This window comes from Fukomys damarensis, unplaced genomic scaffold (assembly GCF_012274545.1).
Source record: "Fukomys damarensis isolate Sample0158 unplaced genomic scaffold, DMR_v1.0_HiC HiC_scaffold_28, whole genome shotgun sequence".
NCBI classification, from domain to species: domain Eukaryota; kingdom Metazoa; phylum Chordata; class Mammalia; order Rodentia; family Bathyergidae; genus Fukomys; species Fukomys damarensis.
Genome location: NW_022900940.1, coordinates 8,097,368 through 8,115,134, shown reverse-complemented (window position 1 = coordinate 8,115,134; position 17,767 = coordinate 8,097,368). Strand labels below are relative to the sequence as shown.

General features: G+C 37.9%; 1 protein-coding gene across 2 annotated transcripts in view; it reads left to right on the top strand.

The window, feature by feature from the left end:
* The window catches only part of Cntn3 (contactin 3), a 246,807-nt gene that overhangs the window by 167,378 nt on the left and 61,662 nt on the right, over positions 1-17,767 (top strand). The gene's annotated exons all lie outside the window — the stretch shown is intronic.

Sequence of the window (17,767 nt, the reverse complement as noted above, 5' to 3'; positions counted from 1 at the left end):
TTTTTTCCCTCTGGATAGAAGTGTGCCCAATAAAAAAGCTGGGAGTCTGTTAAAAAAGATAGAAAAGAAGGGTAAAAAGGGAAAAGAAAAAAATGTGAGATAATGAAAAGATGGAAATAAAGTGGTTGTAGGTGGGGAGGGGAGGAGGGGGTGAAGGGAGGGCAGGGACAAGGGGAAAAAATGAGAACCAAGACTTGTCATGTAGAGGTACAAGATCCCAACAATGAATGTAACTGTATTGTATACCTAAAATGTACCAATAAACTACTGTATCCCTAAAATGTACCAATACACTCAATTAAAGCTGAAAAAAAATCCCTCCTATATATATTAAAGATAATTCATAAAATTGCAAAAAAAAAAAAAAGATAGAAAATAAAATGATTGCCCTGCAGCAGTATCTCATGGTAACAAGAGCATCCCTCCTATATATATTAAAGATAATTCATAAAATTGCAAAAAAAAAAAAAGATAGAAAATAAAATGATTGCCCTGCAGCAGTATCTCATGGTAACAAGAGCCACTTCTCAGTCCCTTAAGACCTGTGGATCCTCACTTTGCACCCTGTTCTTTCACTTCTCCCCTTTGCATAGTAAGGAAGCTTTTAGATACAAGATGAAGTTTGGAGGCTGAAGCATGTTCATACAGGGTCTATAGTCCTGCTGTGCTTCCCAGCGTTATGGTTTGGATTTAGTTTTTCTCTCTCTGGACAGCAAAAACAGTGATGATCCAGTCAATTACAGACCAAGTTGTGGAGCTGAATCTTCTCCAAGTCCTTGGGAAATCGGAGTAGGCTGCAGCCATCCCTTGGCACTGAGAGCCCCCATATCTTTCCCTCTTGATTTGGTTTGCAGAATTTAGCCAAAACGGGGAAACACGTTAAATGGCAGACTTATTGCTATTGTTTAATCATAGACTGTTTCAATTTAGAAATTGCAAATTTAAATCTCATTTTGGGGACAAATGAATTTATCGATGCATTTTGAAAGAAAATATAAGGTACAGATTTGATGGGATATTTATGACAAGATTTCAAATTCATTAGATGTTTTAGCTAGTTTGGGGCCTTTTTTGTTTTGTTTTAGTAAATAAAGTTTGTCAGTGAAGAAGAAACAAATAGGAGAGCTTTCTCTAGTATAGCACAGGGAATCTGTAGCAAGTGTTTTGATTAAGCAAGTATTCTATTTATATAATATTATTCAAATCATAAATCAAATAAAAATCAAGAGTTAAATTCTTTTAAGCGATTGTATAAACTTATAAATACAACTACTATATAAATCATATACAAGTGATTATAATCTGTTTTGTAAGATTGTATATCAGCACAGTAACAGCTTTGGAATTATAAATCAGCCGTGGTAATTAGATCTAAGTCAGTGGGAGACCTAAACTACCGAATTGGCTCGAAAAAGTCAGTTGTTGCTTTTCAGTATGAAGAACACTTTAAGGTAAGGTTGTAAATGGATCACTACCTAACAGAAGTATGAGAAAAGCTGCTCTGAGTAGATAACAGGGCGTATGGTACAAATAGTGACTCCTGAGCACTTGGAATTAAGTTCTCATGTATTCTGTGGAAAATATTTTCAGTAACTGCTATATGCTAGGCACTTGGTATTTGCTTTGAATCAGTGACTCCCTTTTGGTTGTTGGGAGCTTATTCAAAATATACAGACAAGACGGGTAAATGGGAGCAGTTACAGCCAAACTACATTGGCAAGGCCCAGTACACATAGAGATCACCGAAGAAGCCTCTGTCTCCAGGCAGAGATCTGAGCAAGCTTTTTTTGAAAACGGAATATCCAGGGGAGAACTTGCAGCATGACCAGAGGTGGCCAGAGAAGAATACTCCAGGCAATAGAAAGTGTGTACAAAGGCACAGTGCCAAGCATGGCATGGGTATTGCAGTATGTTCTCGCTGCAGAATGCGTTTGACTGCATAATTTATAAATAATGGAAATTCATTTCTCACAGTTATAGAACCTAGCAAGTATCACATTCCAGGTACCGTCATTTCTGTATCTGGTAGGAGTTCACTCTTAGCTCCGTAAGTGATGTTTTGTTGCTGTATTCTTCTACGGTAGAAGAGACAAAGCAAGTCCCTTCAACATCTTTTTCAGGATACTGATTCCATGCACAGGAGTGGAGCAAACATGGCTGAACCTCTTCTTCAGAGGCTCCACTTTTTAATACACCACCATAGGTATAGGTTACTCTCAATGGGAATTGTGGAGCAGGCATTCAGAGCACCTCCAGCATCAAGGGCCGGGCCACAGGAGAGGAACAGGAGACGAGAGTCAGGCTGTGAAGGTGAGCCAGGATCTTACTGGCAGTGACTTGTAAACCAAATTAAGAAGTCACTGGGAAACAACAGAATAAAATCAAACTAGCAGTGTTACAAGATCTCTCGAATGGAAGGGTGTGGTGGCAGTGGGTGGATTGGAGTAGGTGGAGGCCAAATGCAAGGATCCTAATGAGCAGCGATATTCCAGTCTCAATAAGAGAACCGTATCGCCAGAGCTAAAGGGCAGCAGGAATAGAGAGAAGGCTTCAGGAGCTTGAGAACTTAGAGGTTGATTAGATGTGTGATTTGAAGAGAACACAGGCACCAGAGATGAGTCCTAGATTTGCAGTTTAGGCATGAGGATTCGTAATAGAGCCACTTGATATGACAGGCAGCCTCACAGAAAGGACAGGAGGCCAAATGCAGTTTGGAGTAGGTTGGATTTGAAGAGCTAACTGAAAAAGTATTCTCCCCTCCCCACCCACACATGCACATGCAGAGAGGTTACCTATATGAATTTGGAATGTAGGAGGAAGGCCTGGGATATAGTAGAGACCCAGGAATAGCAAACATGGCTATGGTAGCTGACCAATGAGTGGACACAATTATTATTTTAAGAACATGGGCATCACTAAGTGACAGAGAGGCATCTTACCCTGGAAATTCATAGACATTCAAATTGTTAGTAGATACTTGTTTTTCAAATCTCATTTAGTAATTGATTTATTAAGTAAAGATCAACTTAAATCTCTGGTGTTCAAACTTCTAAATTTCAAAATCACTAGTATCAGGTACTGAGTTTTTTGGATTGCTTTTTGGTTTTCTGTTTGCATCATCCATTATCAGATAAAGTTATTGTGTTTTTTTTCCACTTAAGAAAGGTTTGTGAATAAACATAAATACTTTGCCTTTTGAGCATCTAATGGTATTTACTAGGTGTTAATGTTTTACTGTTATTCCACTCATTTATTCATTAAATTTCTGTGTTTTCAAAAAAGACAAATTAAAATGGTATCTTTTGTCTACTTTCAGCAAAGAACAATGGAAAAGGGCCCGTGGCAATATGAAGAGGCATAGTTTGTGAGAAGAAATAGCCAGCTGGCACATTTTAGAGAATGTGTAGCTTTTTCCTATCACTTAGTAGTACTTGAAATGCATTAGCCAATTATTTTAAAAAATGAGGGCTTTCATTTGGATGTTATTGCTTATAATAGTAAATATTTTATTGCATTAGCTTCAGTTCAAAAAGTCAAAGAATGGCCCATTACTTCTAATTAAATGCATTAAAATTGTTTCCAATGTTCCATGCAGCATTTAATACTATAGAAATTTAAGTGCTTTTTAAAGAAAGGGTAAAGATTTCTTCCCAAATATAAATAGCCATAATCCAAATAGAGCTTTTAAAATATATGAGGCAATCCTTAATGCATTTTTTGCATATAGTTAGAAGCTTTAAAGTGCAGTGAGCATTATATGCTGTATGATCTCATTTATGTGACAGTCCTGGAAAATGAACAGCTTTAAGGGCAGAAATCAGTCCTTAAAGCAAGGACTGCTTACCACCAGCAGGAACTGGAGGAAGGAAACTGTTCTAACTCTTTGATTGTGACAGTAGTTACATGAACGTGTTCATTTGTTAGAGCTCACAAAGTTTATACCAATTGTATATATACTGCAATTGTGTGTATGCTGTGTATATACTATATTTTAAATAAAATTTATATACAGTTCTACATTCAGCTTCTGTGACTGACTCCATTTAGGAGTTTATAGCTCAAGAAATGCCCCCAACTTTGTGTTTCCCTTTCGCATTTGTGAAACATTGAGAAGTTAAATGAGGGTACTTAACAAGCAGAATCTAAATGTTTGCCAGTAACCAGGACAACAGTATCAGAGCCACGACCTTGGCATTTCTGTCACTGCCTCTCCTTTGAGTAGCCACAGCCTTGCTTTGGTAGTGCTGTGGCTAGGAGATCTGTTTTAGTCCAGCGAGTCTAGCAAGTCAAGCTCTTGGCTAGGTAGTTACTGTCTCTATTCTTTCCTATTGGAAGCCGTGCAAACTCCCAATCACCTGACCAGGGGGTACAGTGGCAGGATAATAAAAGACAAGACAGGATCTTAGTGCATAAATGGGGAGCTCAGGACCATCAAAGCTCTTATCAGGCTAAGACACATTCTCCTGGGGCTTGCCACTATTTATTGAACATACAGCTTCTAGAAAGTTTAAGGGGCAGTGCAGGGAACAGTGGAATGGACAGCACTGATCCAAGGAGGGTCCTAGCGAAAAGGGAACAAGACGTTCTAGTAGGAGCAGATCACTGATTAATGGGAAATGTGTTTTTTCCCACAGATTAATTTCGGCCTCCAGATGAGCATTCTGTATGAGCCACCCTGCCCTTAGCTGCACAGCTGTCATGCTATTCCAGACGTCACAGTGTGATGTATCATTGAGCCCTCCACTGTGACCAGTGGTATGGAGAGTTGTTCCTTTCCCACACACCAACTGCTGGCTCTTCACACAAAGCATTGTGAGCTAATAGACTCAGACTTGTAATATGGAATTTAAATTTGAAATTTGCAGCATGCTCAGGGTGGTCTCCACTTTCCCATTGCTTCTAATTTCTGGCTCTTCTAAGATCATAACTGAGTCTGTTTTTCATATTGTTCAAAATGTTGCTCCTTTCCCCATTGACTCCCATGGGTCCCTGTGCTTAGCCGGAGAGCTTACCTGTTACCAACCCTCACCCACTTCTACCCAGTAAGCAGATGCTCCCTCCAGCTTCCTGGTAGGTGTGACAGTTCACTGAGCTTCAGTTAATCTATCCTCAGCTGTGCAGCTGAGATCTCAACAAATCTTTTGCTCCTGTATGCTTAACCTCAAGCTAATTTTAAACCTGGAACTTAGGAACACAATATGTATGGTGCTGTCACTTCAAGGAACTGAATTTTTCGTGGATTCACCCTGGTTGTCCCTGCCCTTGCCTGCTGGAGGGAAGGTACTCCATCTTGTGCACTACTTCGGCATATCTTTATCCAGTGCTGCAGCTGTGAGCAGCACCAGGAATGCAAAGATGAATAGGAAATGTGAAAAATACTCAAGGAGCCCATATCTGTTTACAGTGTGGAAAACTAAACCATCAATTACTGTGGGATAGATTACATGATCAAGGTGCCTATATAATTTTTTTGCAAAGGGAACCCATTCAAAAGGGAAAAGCAGCAATGTAAGAAATCACCTTCAAGACAATGCACATAAGCTTCCCTGGACATTGCCATACTGTGTATGATGAGGCCATTTGTAAATCAGCAAGAAGCGCAGAGAAGAGATGCTGTCTCAGCCCAGGGAACAGGTGAGCAGTGTCTCAATAAGACAGGCATTTCCCCGGAAGGGACATGAAATGGGTTAAAGCCAAGGAGTAGGAAAAATGTCATCTATATAGAAAGAGTGCATAGATAAGAACTGAGACTCAATTCTCTCTCTCTCTTTTTTTTTTTTTTATTTTTTTTTGTACCGGGGTCAAACTTGGGTCCTTGCAATTGCAAGGCAGGTGGCGGCACCACTGAGCTAAATCCCTGGCCCTGAGACTAAGTTTTTGTCAGACTTCTTTTTTTTTTTTTTGGCACCCAGAATCAAACTCAGCACTTACCAGGCAGGTGCTGTGCTGCTGAACTACATCCCTGGCCCGAGATTCAATTTTTGTTCCTTTATTTCAAATATTTTTATGGTGAAGCTCATGTATAATCACAAAGCAAGAAAACGTAACTTTTTTCTCAGAGAACTGTCCCTCTCACTCCAAAAAATTGGCTATTGGAGGCAGATCATTGTTCTTGAAGGGAAGACCATCCTGGGTATATGTGCAAGAGTCTCAAAGAATGGAGGAGAACCTCCTTCCCTCTGGGCTTTCCCAGCATGCACCTCCGTTCCTCTTGTGCTTAACAGAAGAGGAAAGGGTCCATTCAGCCATAACTCCCATACCCTAAAGGGAAGATTAAGCTGAGGATTTAAACATGAACATAGTCAAATGAAGAGTTACTACAATTTAAGAATTTTAATTTGGCTTCAAGAAGGCATTGAAATGATGTCCTTTTGAAGGCGCGACATCAACTACCACAATTACCTATCTACACAGCTTCCCTTATTAGCCAAAAGACAGTTTGTTTATTTATTTGTATCATTATTTGCATGAATTATTTATGCATACTTGTCATGCAGTATACTAATTGCTATTCACATTATTCTGTGTGTCAGATGAAGGTAAATGTAAATTTTATTTACTTTTTTTAAAGTACGTAGAAAGAGCAAAGCGTTAAAATCTGAAAGACATAGCTCAAATCTCGGATCTGCCACTTACCGAACTATATAGTGTTAACAAGATATATACTCCCAGAGTCTTGGATTCTTTATCAAATCAGGACAGTAGTCCTTAATTTGCAGGGTTAGTCAGTCTTTCCAGTAGCATTTAGTTAGCACAAGATCTTGGCTAGAGGTGGTCTGAGAAACTGGCCTTTTCTAACAAGCAGAGAAAGACATGGACATGGTTTTCTTTGAACAAATAATTTATGAGTCTGCCCCACCCAATTTTACTAACATTCTTGGCACCCTTCTCTTTATCCCAGTGGACTCTAGTTGTAAAGCTAAAAATGAAATGATGTAAATCACAGCACTCAGGAGGCTGAGGCAGGAGGATCATCATGAGTTCCAGGCCAGCCTAGACTACACAGTGAGTTCAAGGCCAGCTTGAGCTATATAGTGAGACATGGTCTCAAAAAAAAAAAAAAAAGTACTATAGCTGCTTCTGTATAGGACCTTGGGAAAAGGCATCCAGTGCTATTGATATAATTTTTAATATTGTTATTTTTCATGATGTTGCTCAGACATCCAAAAACTAAGAAGAATTGGCAAAAGAAGGGAAGGTGCAGACCTTTCTTTTTAGACCAATAAACATTTAAACCTTAAGTAAACGCCACTTAGATATTATTTTAAAGAAATTCATGAGGAGTGTTCTCTAAAACTGTATAATAAACTAAGTATTGCGGATGACCACATTTCTTAAATTCATATTTCAAATTCAGGTTTTGTGGATTGTGTGAGTTGGAGACACTTTAAGAAATGTTTTATCAAGTGTTTGATTTTGGTAAGGAAGTTCCAAATGAATCTGAAATGCAGGTTACTGGAAGCTACTTCAGACCAGTTTGTTGTTAGAAGTGGGTATATAAATTCTCATGCATACACAACTTAAATGTTTTGCTTAGTGGGTGTATCTGTGTATCCCACATCTTCTTGTTTATAGCATTTCTCACTCAAATCCCCAAATCTCACATGTACTTGTCCACATCTCAGTCTATGCTCTGTCCTTACTCTCATTCAAAATGCAAAGAAAAAATATATTAGTGCAGTCATAGAAAACTGCAGTATCATTACTTACTACTTTTGCATATCTTTCCAATTTGTGAAGATAGGAAGAAACTGGAGCTTTCTTTTAATCAAAGAATGCTATTTAGCACTATCATGATGAAGAACAAGAGTGCATATCTAAAAGAAAAGAAAGGGAAAAGAAGCAGCACTCTCCTTTCTCTCTTTTTATGCTCTTGCAGTTTCTTCTTGCTGGAATCTGTTTCCTTCTTAACCTATAAAACAACAACTTATTCCCCAAGGTCTAGCTTTATAACACGCCACGGGAAGCCTTCCTGAAGTTCAGTGAGCAGGGCTGTGTTCTCTTCTATTTTATTCTTGTGGTTTATGTAGAAAGTATCACGTGACACTAAGGAGGATTTGCAGAAGGATATCTCACCTGGGTCTTTGCAGGGCCTTTACCTTATCTGTGTTTGTTTCCTCAGTCATTGGAGCTTTTCAAGTACAAGAATGTCGCGATCTGATTAAAAGTTAACTCTGGTTGCAGAAGGGGAAGTGGGTTGGAGAAAGCAAGGAAGAATGAATAAGTAAAAGGCAAGTTATTGTCAAACCAAGAATAAGTGGAAGCTTGATTTAGGGTAAAGTAGTTAAAATGGAGAGGATACTGTGTATTGTGGAGGCAGAACTAGATGGATACATAACTCAGATATAAGTTCTCACATGTGATTATCCCATTTTATGGCTAGCTTGGCCCTACATGGATTCCCTTTGGCCACTCCATTTTAAGTCTCTAATGAATAGGATCTAGTTCTTACTCATATTTGCAATTTACAAAACATGCAGTGCATTGTAAGTATTCAATAAATCTTCAAGTGAATTTCATTCTTTCTTGGACAGCTTCCCATTTCTTAAAATACCTATAATTCTTGATTTCATTTATTGCAACCATTTCTTAGAAACATGTAAAATTGATTTTTCAATAGAATTCCACTTGAGATCTCCTATGTAAAATAAGGAGAGTGTACTATTTTTGTATATATTCCCCCACCATGAAGCTCTTCACAGAATTGAGCTATGGAAGGATGGATGGACAGACGGACAGACGGATGGATGGATAGATGGATGGAATAATGGATGTATGGGTGGGTAGATGGTCAAATGGACATCTGAGTGAGGTGCTATTGTGCTTTTGAAAAATAGAAGTGAATTAACAAAGTGCTACTGATGATTGCTGCATCCTACATTCTAACATCTGGAGAGAGGTTATTCATATTTTCAATCTGTTATCTTAAATTCCAATGGTTTGGATCACTGAGGTAAATTTCTTACTGCCTAGCAAAGTGAAAAAAAATCATTTTGCCCTATGACTTATTTTCTACTTCATGATCTTATCTGAACATTTTTAATTCTATTAGAATGCAGATTTTATAGGTTGAGGATTTAGCTCAGTGGTGCTGTTGTGCCTTCCTAGCAAGCGCAAGGTTCTCAGTTCAGTCCTTGGTACTACCCCCCCAAAAAAAAAGCAGAACTTTGCATGTTTTATTGCTAGTGCAGTTTCTGTGGGAAGATGAAAGTATCTGACCCTTTCTGAGTATGAAATCCAGAAAAAATTGGTAATTGAGGTAGAATATATAAAATATTCTGTTTTGGAGAAAAAGAAGAGATTATTTTCTAACCTTGCACACTTAAATACTAAACAAATCAGTACCTTTAACTTTAGCATAAAGATTTTTTAGGGAATTGATTTTGCATACTCTTTATGAACTCATTTAATTGGGAAAATCATAGTAGTTTAAAGTACATTTATCTAGTTTAGATAAAAAGCTTCTACCTACTATATGTATTATTTATTATATTAGCCTGATATTAATGACTTCATGTCTTCTATTTTTTAAATTTTATATAGTATTTCTTCCAGAAAGCCTTCAAGAGAGTTTATAAAAATACACAGAGAATGAATGTCGAGGTGAAAAAATTAGAGAGAAATATGTCAGAGTTCCACTTTCTTGGGATAAAGGTTACATTAAGCAACATAAATCCTTCCTAGGGAATCTATAAACTTACTGCAGAGCATGGCCCACAGTACAAGTTTAGATAATATTTGTGGATTGGATGTCTCAGGTTAATTATACCTGGTAAGCCACAGTCCATTCTCCAGTTAAGGTCCAACATTTTGGTATAAGGCTTTGTGCCAACAAATGAGAATAATTCTGTTGGTTAACAATCCACAGTATTTGGATGATGAAATAAAGCTATCTGGTAAGGACAAATCCACCTACTCCTAGGCCAAGAAGTGTTTATATGTGTGTCCAAACCCAGGAAGGCACTCATGAAGAAAACACCAGTGATGTAGCACTGACATTCAACACTCCTACAATACAGTGCATTGAATTTTAAAGGTTTCTTCTGCTCTTACAATCCAAAAGTAACTTAGAATATTAAAAGAGACTCAAAACTCTTGATGTATATATGGACTACCTTTCTTGTAGCTCACTTTCCGTAAATGTTGTTTGTTCCATGTATGTTTTTAACAAGGTTGAATACAACTTATTTCTGGTGTATGCTCAGCATCAGTGGTCTGCAATTTAGAGAAGGTGCTCAGGTGGAAATGAAGTCAGGTGTAAAAAGAGTCAGTTGAATGAGTATGAAAGTTTCTGTCATCTCGTTAGAAATGTGGCAGCTCCTGTTCAGTGTGAGTCTAAATAGATGATTGGCTTTCTGCCAGGAAGAGGAACAAGAATATTCACATTACCATTTTTGAGATGTTTCTTAGAAGACACTTTTTGTTTGTTGCGTGAACAAGTGCAGAATTCAAGATGAATGTTTTTAGGCTGTGCAACATTAATATTCTATTTTATGCAAGTTAATTTTTAAAGGACACATTATCCAGGGTACCCAGTTATCATAAGAAAATATCTCCATAAAGCACTTCCTAGAAGGCTGATCCTGAAGCTTCTAAAACAATGAAGTTCCAATCATATTTCTGGCGGTGGATGAGATGAATTGCTAGCAGGGATCCCCAACTTGATGCCCATCAGATCTTAAAAGAACGGATCCACCCTTAACTGTGTGTCAGTACTGTGGAAGTTGTATGTGCATGTGCATCTGTCATTCAGAGAGGGCCCTCAAGACTTCACAAGTGCTCAAAGAACTTAGTGTCCCAGAAAGTTTACAAATGTGAGATAAGATTGTATACAAGCCACTTTTATTGATGCGTATCTATAAAAATGATCTTTGAGGAGCAGAACTATTCTATCTCGCAAGAAGAGCTCCAGAGCCGAGCAGGTGTTTCTTGGACCACTCTTGAATTATCTTGATATAAGAGTAAGACATCTCTACGTAGAAAACTGTTTTGTGAACTCTTAATATTTGTGGAAAAAAATAAATGATTATGGAACTACCATGTACAAAGCACCAGGTCTTGGAAGCTTTATCCTTTAAGGATCTGGGAATTCTAGCTGCAAATTAATATAGGATATTACACAGAATAAGTAGCTAAATTACAGTCTGATTTAGGAATGGTTAGGAAACTGGAAGGCTCCAGAAAACTTGGCAGCAGATGTGATGCTGTCTTGTCAGTACTCTTAGACAAGGCCTGCCCTTACAGGTAAGGCTGTGGTTGTTCACATGAGTCAGCTGCCTATTTCTGGGATGAGATAGCAGAAAACAAGTGCTGTTCACCTAAGCAGTTTTGCATGAGCTTTATCTATAATACAAATAATAAAGATGGCATTATAATTTTTAACTTTCATTGATTTGGGTCCTAAATATTTATCTGAGGCAGAGAAGGATACTGTTGAGAACTGAGGCTGCTTAGGTCTTAAAGTTTTCTTTTAATTTATAACTTGTAAGGCAGTTTGTGTCATTTCTCAGCTTTCTTCTTGTGTTATTATCTCATACATCCAATTGTTTATAAATTTTGCAGATAAAGCTTTGTATGAAGATGCAAATGCCTCAAATGGACCTCATGAATTTCTTATATGAACAACTGTATAGAATCATTTAGACTGGAAATACTCTTTTAGGGGCCTTTTGTTTGAATTCGCTTTAACAGCAATACTATTGAGTTACTATCATAAAAATGAATTTAACTCCAAATATATATGTCATGATAATACAGTATGCAGTTAGAATGATTTAATGGAAGTGAAGTAAATGTTTCTTTACTGTGGATTTTCTCCTTATGAATATGATGGCATGTTAATTGGTCTGGATTTGGTGCATTTCTTTGGAGTATGCAATGGAGCCAAGCTACTTCCTCTCTAGAGTTCTTCTCCATGGAGTTTGTGTCCAGCACAATAAAAAAGCCTCTTACTGTTAGCCTGGTGCTTACTCAGAGGTGGAATAATTAATTGTCAAATCTCCCCAATTCTTTTTCCCTTTGCTTGAGAGATTTCCTGACAAATAAATCACTAAGCCAACACAGTTGGCTTTACAAGATGAAGGGCCAAGATGGTGTGGCCAAATGAATGAAAAGTTTGATAATATTTCCCTAAATACTGTCTGCAGGTTATGTTTGAAGTCAAGGCGGAGTGGATAAGAGCACTTGTAAATAAGATACACTGCTCTTTTTTTCTCCGACATTTATTTTCTCATGAATTTTCATCAATATATATTTGCTTTTCTTAACTGTCATTTATGCTGAAATATATGCATCATGAATATTTTTCTCATACAACTAATTGTAAGCATCTATCTCTTAGAATACATACTCAGAAAGTGCCATCTAAAATAGCCTTGTTATTTTCTATATAGCAGTTTAATCATTATGATCGCATATGATCTCATCTCTACAGAGATGTGCTTCCTGAGAAAATGTAGAGTTGCACTGTTTGTAAGCTTCAAGTTGGATAAATTACCGTAATTTTCAGAACACAGGCAAAGGAAAAACAGTATTTTCAGAAATATTGTTTTGCATGCAAAATATTGGACCCGTTCCATTCTAATACCTAACCATGTTATTATGATTGCTTAAATGTCATCAGAAAATACAGGTCAGTGTTGCCTAGACAACAGTACACGTTCCAAGCAAACAAGGAATTTTAAAAGTCATGAAATCCCTGCCATCACTGAATTGCAGCATGGACCATTAGAACAGCTTAGAGCAATTACGTTGACTTATTCCAAACTAACCGTAGACTGCACAGTTAAGTGAAATAATTAACCTCTTAGTACAAAGGAAAAGAGCAACAGAAAGGTACATGTAAAGGTACATTATGAAACTGATCAGCAAGTTAAAATGCCACAGTGGTTTAAAATGCACACTTTTCAAAGCAAACTATAGTGCCACATTTCTGAATGTTAATCTCATAAATCTTCACTTAACTTTTCTGTGCCAAGACTAGAACTACTCATTGTCATCTACATTTACAGCTATATCATTGGCAGAAAATTCTGTTCCCAGAAAGCTTAGAAAGCGATTTCATTTATAGCGAAATGACATAAAAATTTCACTTCAAATCTCTGTAGGGAGGCCTGAGTTATTGAAGGTTTTCTGTTGAGAAACAATTACTCCGTCCATTTACTGAATATTGTTTATTTTTATGTTGTGTGAAATGCCCTCTGGGCCTCTTAGAACTTGCTGGAAGAACCAATTTAGGAGGAAAATATCCAATTAGCTGAAAATTTTATGATACACCCAGAGTTTGCATTCTTTGAGAGTCAATATGTTTATTTTGGAGTGCTGCGTGATTCCTAAGATGTTAGGCCTTGCCTTGGAAATTGTTCCTCATTTCACCATGGCCGTAGAGATGGGTTTGTCTCATGAAAGTTCCTAAAACTAACACACTGAAGGCTTTCTGTATTTGTAATGGAAATATGCTAATTCATAGCATGAGAAGACAAATGAAAATATCTGTCTCTGTTTTGTGATACCAAAATCAGAAACTCTAAAATTAAACTCGCCGTGTGTCCAGTCAACAAGAGGTATTTTCAGTTTTTTAAGGGTTACTAACCCAAGGAGTGGTAGATTCCAGCTTTCTTGTCTTCACTGATTTAAATTTCTAGCAAATCTGCATTTTTCTCTAGAGCATAGGTAAAGTGTATTGAGTGCTGCCAGGGATTAAGTACTACTCTTTTTGTGTGTCATGGCCTCAAAATTTAACAGTGGGAGTAACAGTAAGGATGGCTGTGAGAAGTGTCATTGACTGAAGGGCGGGACTCACTCACGTTATGCAGAAGGAAACCATCACCACCTACCTGCTTCCCCCTGCTGTTGTTTTTTATTTCCACCATAGTTAATATTTGTTTCTTCTTAACGGTCTACCTCTGAAGCCTCACTGTGACTTTGCTGTGCCAGTGTGAATATTCTTGTCACTCTTCCAGGCAGAGAGGCAACCATCATCTTATTCAGGCACAAGCTCTGGCGAGGCACCACGCACGTTTCTCACACATAACATACATTTTCATTCTAGTCCAGTTGACTCTTGGAGCACCTGACTCCTCACCTGAGCACTTTCTCTGGACTGCAGACTTGATACTGAGGGTGTGCCTGAAATAAGCTTTACTTCAACTTGATACAAAAAAAATGTGTATGAAGCAGAAATTATTGGGAAAAAATTGAAAAGGTATCTATACCTCAAGAGTCTTGGGTCTTTTTAAATATTCTAAATTACTTTTAGGTTATGAGAAGAAAAAAATACCTTTAAAATTAAATGTATTATATATTAGGAATGTTGAATGTTGGTGCTGTGTAACTCAATGCTTTCTCTAGTAGCAAACAAAAGCATTCACCTGGTCATCTGAGAGCTATTGTAAAGACTGCCCAGTGAGGATTTGGCTCAGTGGTTCCACCGCCTGCCTCGCAAGTGCAAGGATATGAGTTTGATTCCTGGTACCAAAAAAAAAAAAAAAAAAAAAAAAAAGGATTTCCCACCTCTACTTTAGTGCTTCTTTGCATAGTTAAACTGTTTACAGCTTTAGCATCTATTATTGAGGAAATGTAAATAAATACCATATATGTGATAGGTCTTTGGAGAGTTCCCTGGGATTTTACTGTGAGCAAACTCAGAAAATCTCTATTATTGTAGAAATAATATTCTAATAAGAGGCACAGACAGTAAATAAGTAAATATGAAAAATTCAGAGTTTTGAGACATAATCTGAAGGAGGCAAAAAAGTAGCTGCTTTGTGACACATTTCCAGGACCATGAGTTTCAGAAAATCTTCTTAGAAGAAGTATCATTTGCACTAAGAAAGCAGAATGAGGCAGGGTTAACTTCTCCTCAGTTTGATCTTATGCCTTTGTTACCCAGTTTTTCTACTAATAATTATGTTTCTTCTTTTTGCATGCCTGAGATCATTATTACCCATACCCTGCGTTTAACACGCAGAATGCCTTTATGGTTTAGAGCTTGCATCTTTAATGAGTGAATGCTGTATATATGTGAGGGAATGATAAACTTCTTAAAATGTGTGTGAACCCAGCATCAATATGGCACTGATGCATATGGCGCTGTAAGTGCCTCCACCTTTCAGCCAGCTGGGAAAGCGGAGGGGAAAGATGCTGAGGATGACATACTACAGTGGGAGATCTCAATCTAATTTTTAAAGTAGTATCATGTTCTCTGCTAGAGATTTAGGTGTGTATAAAAAGATGTTATTACTAGTATGTGTTTATGTGTCAAAATATAAAACATATGCGTTTTATGTTATATAGATGTGTATATTTCTTTAATAACCTGAGATACAAATTCACTTGTATCCTGTCATGATCCTGGCTAGAGCTGTCCATGAAAGCATGCCAATCATCTGATACTTTCTCACCCATGTTAGGGTAAGCTCTCCGTCTCTCTCTATCTACCTATCTATCTAATCTCTATCTCTATCTCTCTGTCTCTCTCTTTCTCTTTGGTGGTGCTAGGGATCAAACCCCAAGTCACTCTACCACCAGTGCTGCATCCTGGCTTCTATTTATTTGTTTTTATTTTGAGACTCCATCTCACTAAGTTGTCCAAGTAAAACCCAGGCTGGCCACCTACCTGCTTCAGCATCCCAACATACTGGCATTGCAGGCCTGTTCCACTCTCCCTGGTGACTCACTCATTTTTTTTTTCATTCCTCAATTCATCCCTCCATTTATCTCTAGCATCTCTCCATTGACATTTTCCCTACCAGAACCAGTACGTTTTCAGTTCTTTTACCCTAGGTAAGTCATTTCTAAATTCTCTTTATCCAGATTTCTCTTTATTCAAATTATTTTGCAAAAATAATGTGACACATATTTGACAGACAGATGTGGCAATTGAATACCCATACATGAATGGCATAATTATGTATGAGCACATTTATGTGGGTGTGTGTACACATACACGTACATGCAGTTCACTCTCCAGACCCACGGATTCAGCTCTATTCACAGACTTGACCAACTGCAGATATTAAAATATTAAAATTAAATCATAAAAACATAAATTATAACTACATTAAAGAACTTATAACTGTTCTAAATATGTGCACTTTTTGTACCTTAAAAGGGTGTCACAACTATTTATATAGCATTTTCATTCTATTATGTGTTAGTCTAGGGATTTATGACCGATGTACAGGGGATTATATGCAAATCCTACACCATTTTATAGGAGAGACTTGGTAACCACAGCATTCACTGGAAGGCCCAAGAACCAATCCTTGTGGATGCCGAAGAATATCTGTGTATTTGTATGTTTACATATGAACACGTGTGCAATGTGTGTATGCACACATGTGTGCACATAGAGGCCCACACACATATATAACTGCCTGAACACTTCTTACTGTATTTGCTTATTTTTGTCAGTCCTCTGTGTCTTGTACCCTGGCTTTCTTAACTTCCACACTGGCTCTCTAAAGGCGTAGAGCCTTGTAGAGATTTCAGTGATAGAAAGAGCTTGCTGTGACACACGTGTCATAGATTTGCCACCACGAGCATGGAGCCATTAATTCACTCAAAAAATAGTATTTTTGAACACCTATTCTATCTCAGATGCTGTTCAAGGCTCTAAAAATTTAGCCAAGAGAAATTGCATTGACTATCCCTGCCTATAGAGAGTTACCAGGAAAGTATCAATGAAGTACAAGCACACAGTGTGTCGTTAGCCCTTTGTGAGGTGCTGTGAAGCAGCACAGCCAATGTACCATTGACATGTAATAATTGTCCACGTGTATGGATGCAGTCTGGTGTTTCAGTACATATAAACATTGTGTAGTGAACAACACAGAGAATGTTTAATCAAACACAGGGGAATCTCTGTTTCTGGAGTTCTGGTGGGTGCCTGAAGTCTGTACAGTGAGTACAGGCCAGTTAGCTAAAGGGAACCATCTTTATAAAAGTCCTGAGGCAGAAGCAAACAATTGAAGAATGGCTTCTACGATGGGAAAAAGGCAAGCGATCCAACTCTTGGTGTCATAGGAAGTTGCAGAGTCAGAGTGCTGATGTGGGAGGCTTCAGTCTTGGTGCTGCAGGCAATGTGATGCCACAGGGCCGGTGCAGGGGGGTCTCCACAAAGGCCTGCATGTAGAGGGATGGGACAAGACTAGATAATGACCTTTACATTTTCTTAGGTTTACTCCCTGTGTTTTCTAAAACTTCTTGACACCATGTACTGTTTCATTAATGGAATTCCATTTTCATTTGTTATTCTATACTCATGCAGAAAGTCTGAGCTGGGTGTGGTAGCCCACACCTGAAATGGCAGCACAATGGGATGCCGAGGCAGGAAGATCACAAGATTGAGCCCGGCATGCAATTTCATAATTTATCAAAACCCTGCATCAAAAAAAAAAAATAAATGGAGTTGCAGTTATAGCTCATTGTGTCACAATGAGGGTCCTGTGTTCACTTTCTAGTACCACAAACAATCAAACTCTCCCACCCCACCCCAACCCCTGCCACCATAATTTTGTTCTCTGCTTCTCTGCTAGGCCAAGATAGAAAGAGATTTTTTTCATAAAGTTCTTTGACCTTCTCAATAGGTAAACAATGGACCTCCATTTCCATCCAACACCATGGTCATTGGTCATGAAGGAATCAGACATAAAATGTATTTTAAATGTTCCTGGGAGAAGTCCTTAAGATGTTTAAAATTTCCATTTTATTTCTGTAAATAGAAATACAGCACTCTTATTCTTTGTTTAGCTTGCTAGGTCATTGT